The following is a 6,362-nucleotide window of genomic DNA, read 5'->3' as shown; positions in this document are numbered from 1 at the left end:
TCTGAAAGTTTGGTAGAATTCTCCAGTGAAGCCATCGGGCCTGGGCTTTTTTTGTTGGGAGTTTTTTAATTACCTTTTCAATCTCTTCTTTTGTTATAGGTTTATTTAGTTGTTCTACCTCTGTTTGTGAGTAATATCACCTTTTAGGAATATTCTTCCCCAAAGGGATTTGTCCTCACCCTTACAGGTCTTGGCAGACAAAATGTATCTCAGTTAAACATAACAATCCTGTGGTTGGTAGAATTGTAAGAGAGCCCTCCAAATTTCAACCCCTTGCTATACAGTCTCTGGATATGGAGGGATAGTTACTCCCATGATTAGGTAGTTAGATGGTACAGTTGGCCTTAAAGAAGGAAGACTATCCCGGACGGGCCTGACCTAATCAGGAGAGTCCTTAAAAGAGACTGGACTCTCCCTAGTGAAATAGATTTAAAATATAAGAGGGATTTGGAATAAGGAGGAATCTCCTTTATTGACTTTGGAGAGGAGGAGGCCACATGGCAAGGAAGTTGAGCAGTCTTTAGAAGCTGAGAGAAATTGCAGGCTGACAGCAAGAAAACTGGATTCTGCCAACAACCATGTCATCTTAGAAGAGGACCTCAAGCTCCAGATGTGAACACAGCCTGGTTGACACCTTGATTTGATCTCTGTGAGACTCTGAGTAGAGAACCCAGTCACACCATGCCCAGACCTCTGACCTAAGAACTGTGAGATAATACGGGGGTATGCTTTCAGCCACTTTGATAATCTGTTACACAGCAGTAGAAAACTAATAGAAACTCCAAGCTTCTTCAGTGAGGCACATCTATGTAATCAGATCATTATGTCCATAGAGTCTATTGCAGAAAGAATTGATGGTAGTAGCTTTGTTGCAAATTGCCTGAAAGTCCTCTGGGGTCTGTCTCAAATCTCTGCCATGAAAATAGCAGCTCAAATCTGTTCTTTACAATACAAACTCCACTGCCTTGTAACTACAGAGTCACATTTACTTTAGGTGAGTTTAAGGACAGGTAAATCACCTGAATGGGCATCACCAAACATCATCATCCCCAAGTAAATGATCAATAGGGTGACAAAGATTACAAGGAACTTCTTGAAGTGGATTGTTGATGGACACTATTCACCAGTACTAGCCAGAGTCCTCATTACTCTCTAGATGGTGAACAAAAGCAGTTTGTCTTGTTAAATTACTAATCAGTTGATGCCTTAAATCTACCTCTTTCCAGCGGTTGATGCAGTTAAGAAAATATTCTGGGTGCTGTTTTCTGCTATTAATCCTTGCCCAAGTTTACTAGGAGACTTGTCCAAGAACCTAAGAGTCGGGCTTCTGATACTATAATTGAGGTCAAAAGGCCCTGTGTCATGCAAGAACTACAGAGTAAGAGGAACTCGTGGCATCACCACATTGCTCAGCAGCAAAGGGGTTCCTCCTCGGTGGACTTGACAACAGAGAGGTAGTTCTCAGGCCTTCTGAGCCAAGATGTACTGACCTGGTGATGTTCACGTGTGTGACACAGGCATGCCCAGATGTTGTATGCCCTGTGGCAAGATGAGATAGTTTGTGGGTTATTGTCATCCCCAGTATTAGCTAAAAATCCCAGCCCTTTGAAACCACTATTTTAGAGAACCATATGGCATTGGTTTTCAGCTAGACCTCCTGAGGATAAACAAAATGAAGGAAACATGCATTTTTTTCCCCTGGCTACCAAAACTGCTGACAAGGAATCATCTGGAGTATCCACATTTACGGCTTCAAAGAAGAGTACTCAGGACTGGTGAAAAGATTTTTAGTTAAAAGGGAAAGGGTATCATGAATGGCATCTGCTTGAGTTCAGGCATATGTTGTGTGATTTACATCAGCATTAGCCCCATCTCTTGTTTAACGAGAGAGAGAGAGAGAGAGAGAGAGAGAGAGAGAGAGAGAGAGAGAGCTGTGAACTTTTTAAAGTTTCTTGACCTCTTTGAGCCTTTCTTCTCATCTAGTAAACGGGGATAATTCCTGTCTTATAGGATTGTTGTGAGAACTGAATGAAATAATATAAGTAAAGTACTTTGCACAGTGCCTGGCACATAATAGACACTCAATAAATGAGAGCATCATCACCATCTCATCTAATCTTCATCTAATAACCATTGTCATCGTCATCACCACCAACATCATCATCATCAGTATCATTCAAAAAAGACCATTTTTAGTGAAAACTCACTACTCTTTAGGCTATCTTCTTTCATCTAGGTTCAACTTCACCTAAAAACATCTTTATTTACATATTAAAAAATTTTAAACCACCAAGACAAATGACACAGTCAGTATCATAAAGCCCTTATAACTGTGGCTATTCCTTGTCTAACTTCTATTTCCAAGGTCAAAAATAATCTGCTTCACTATTAAAAATAATAAATATGTCTCTCCTGGGGCAAGCATGTCCACTGCATCCTTACATAAAATCACTAGTTTTAGGGAAATCATCTTTATATGGTAGTTCGTTCCCACTATTTCTAAGAATAGCTATGCTATGGACCAGGCAGAGTTTGTCACCTACACCCTTGCCTCTCCCCAATCCCTGCTTCCCTGTAATCATTCAATACAAAATTTAAAATTAAAAAAAAAAAAAGCTGTGTTGATGGAGACAAGACAGGAATCCCTTCCTAACTATAAAATCTTTCCCTATCATCTAATATATGTGAGGGTTTTCTGTATATTTTTTCCTCAACTTTGAGAATATTTATGTTTTTGTTTTGTATGTTTTGTATTTTATGGGGGTATTTTGTTGTTATTGTTTCCATGACCTGTCAGTTTGTCATACTGTGATGGCTTGCGTGTTGCTATGAAACTGAAAGCTATGCCACTGGTAGATTGTCCAATATAGCGCTGGAAGATGAGTCCCCAAAATTGAAAAGCATTCAAAATATACAGTGGCTACAACAATGGACTTAAGCATAGCAACCATCTTGAAGATGGAGCAGGACTGGGCAACATTTCATTCTTTTGTACATGGATCACCATGAGTTGGAGCCAAATCAACAGCAACTAGCAATAATAGCAACATTTTTTGTTTATTTGTTTTCTCAATTGTGTATTTTGAGTTAATCCCAATGAGGTAATTAGGCAAAAAAAAAAAAAGAAAAAAAAAGACAGGGAATGGGAATAAAGAAAGTAAAGCAGATGGTAGAATAGTAATAGAGTTTCTGTAGTATGTGAAACTTAACTGTACTTCACAAATATTATGGCTTCCCACGGTAAGATGGCATTGACATCATCTTTATTTAGCATGCTGTCTTTATTTTAATTTTTTGTTTTGCAGTAGTATATAAATCCAAAAGGTAAAAAAGAGTGCACAGTGAAAATTGAAACTCACGCTCTCCCATTCAGCAACCACTTCTTTCTACCCCAGAGGCAGCTAACAGCTGTGGGCAGTTCTTGTACATGCCATTTCCGTGCTGGGCTTAACCCCAGTGCGTGTGGTTAATCACACAACTTCGCACCATGCTGTTTCACTTGGGCAGTTTTCATATAAAGCTTCCTTAGTTTTAATGGCTACATGGTATTCCATTGTGTAGATGGATCATAATTTAATTAACGAATCCCCTACTGATGAGTATTTACATTGCTTCCAACGTTGTGCTATTATAAACAATGCCGCTGTAATCATCCTTTAAACACATCATTTCAGAAGGTCATTTTTAAGAAATGTTAAAAAATATTTATGAGTATTTCATTGGTTCTTTGAAAAATTCTGTCCCTCATATTATTTTTTGCCCTAAGTTGAATGACTTTTTTTGTGAGAAGAGAAAATGTTCCTCTCTCAATGTCATCTTTGGCATTTGATTGGCAAATTTGATTGCTTTTTTCTGCTCTGCACAGTTACCCTCCCAAAGCTACACTTCAGTTCTTATTCCTGCTTAAATCATCGCCTGCCTTCCAGACTCCCCAAGATTTAAACTCTTCACTTACTGCCCTTCTGGGGCTTTGCCCACTTATGTGTGTGTTACACAAGTATTCCTGGACAAAAATAAAAAATATTAAGAATACTGCTTGCCTTAGTAACTAAACAGTACATAAGTGATTGGAATTTTTTACATAAACTAAAAATCAACGTGTAAATTATTATCGTCAAAAGCATTTATAAATTATCTACTTGATCATGATCCTACAATAACTGTTAAACATATGCATACATACATACAGTTCTGTACCATCCCCGTGATCAGTTGCAGATCTGACCTGTGTGATCAATAGGATTTTCATTGGCTGATTTCCAGAAGTAGATTGTCAGGCTTTTCTTCCTAGTCCATCTTAATCTAGAAGCTCCACTGAAACCTCTTCAGCATCATAGCAGCACATAAGCCTCCACTGACAGACAGGTGGTAGCTGTCCATGAGGTGCACTGGCCAGGAATCAAACCCTGGTCTCCCACATGGACGGTGAGAATTCTATCATTGAACCACCACTGCCCCCACATATACACATAAAGGCATGTAGATGAACACTTGCGAACTGAACCGTGATCTGCAAGATAATAATCAGAAGGATAATGTCATTTCATGGACTATTTTAATTATCTCTCAACAAATATTCATAAAACACCTCTGTGTGTTCACAATTGCTTTCCTGTATCTCTGGTTTCTCTGGGCTACTTTGGAGGCATATAAGGTTATGGGAGTCCAATTTAACTTTCAACAATATTCCACAGAGTGGCAGAAAATTCTGATATTTGCGCCAAAAATTCAACAAATTTCCTTGTAGTATAAACAGATTGGCTGTTGATTGAGCCAGCCTGTATTAGCATGATTTGTATAAGAGTTGTAGGATTGTGGAGCTCAAGGGGGTTTGTGAGGATCATGTTAAACCTTCCATCTTACTGATGAGAAAACTGAGCTACAGAACGAACTGTTGCTTTTCCAGGATCAGACAGCAAAGCTGAGATGAGAATTCAGACTTAATGACCCCACCCCAGTTCAACATCTTTCCCTCTTTTATCATGGTATTACTTGGTCTTTTTTTTTTTCCTTCTCCTACTGTTGGTTACTCTGTATATTATTTCAGATAATGTGTTACATGGTATGTGTGATTGAAAAACATTTGAGAACTATTTATCCTACCAATACAGTTACCCTCCAATCAGTCCCTGAATGGTACTTTAAAATCACCTAGCCCATAATGTTTTGTTTTGGTTTTTATCTCCTATAATTATCAATACTATTCTCTCTTCCTTGTAACCATCCTGCTCCCTCAATGACCTCCCAAACAAAATATAAATGTGGCAGGTAAATTATTGAGCTATTAATCTGTGTGTGTGTGTAGCCCGCGTGGCACAGTGGATAAAGCGCTCAGTTGCAAACCAAAAGGTCGGCAGTTGGAACCCACCAGCCACTCTGTGGAAGAAAGATGTGGCAGTCTGCTTCCGTAAAGATTTACAGCCTTGGAAACCCTATGGGGAAGCTCTACTCTGTCCTATAGGGTCGCTATGAGTCGGAATCCACTTGATGGCAATGGGTTTGGTGTGTGTGTGTGTTTTTTCCCCTCTCAATATCATTCCGTTTCTGTTCCAAGAAGTCCATTTGACTCCCTTGCTACACAGGAGGTTTCTTCTTTTTTTCTGGGACCCCTGAGAAATGTGAGGGCTATACTAAAGGGGAGGGTGGAAAAGCATAGTCAAGAAAATGGGGGACACCCTAGGAACCTAAAAGCAGTGGCAGGAACAGACATATGTAGATCAATATTCACTACAGCATTATTCACAGTAGCAAAAAATTGGAAACAATCCAAGTGCCCATCAACAAGTGAATGGATATGTGGTACATACATACAATGGAATACCACTCAACCTTAAAGAAAAATGTAGTCCTGATACATGCTACAACATGGATGAAGCTCGAAGACGTTATGCTGAACCAAATAAGTCAATCATAAAAGGGCAAATATTGTATGGTCTAACTTATATGAAAGACAAGAACAGGCAATTATATACAGACCAAAGGTTACTAGGTTACTAGTAGTTACCAGAGGTGGGGGGCGGGATCACCTACTGGGAAGTAATGAATTTTTGTCTATGGTGATGGGAAAATTGGCATCAACTAAGGACAATGGTCACATGATAAGACCAATGCAGCTGCTACTATTAAGCTGTACACCAGGAAAGAAAAGGAGGAGGGGTGAAATGGCAAATAAAGTGTTTTATATAATTTTAAAACTACAACAGCAGCCAAAAAAAAAAAAAAAAGGCTGTGCCTGTTGATACTTAGTTACAACTACATGCTTCATCAGATTAGTTTTCTTGGTTCAAAGGTTCAGAGTCTTGGCTTCATGGGTTTATCCAGTCAATTGGTCTCATGTTGTTTTTGAAGTTTCCATTCTACCT

Source organism: Trichechus manatus, unplaced genomic scaffold, assembly GCF_000243295.1.
Source record: "Trichechus manatus latirostris isolate Lorelei unplaced genomic scaffold, TriManLat1.0 scaffold00082, whole genome shotgun sequence".
NCBI lineage: Eukaryota > Metazoa > Chordata > Mammalia > Sirenia > Trichechidae > Trichechus > Trichechus manatus.
Note: the sequence above shows the minus strand (reverse complement) of the source record.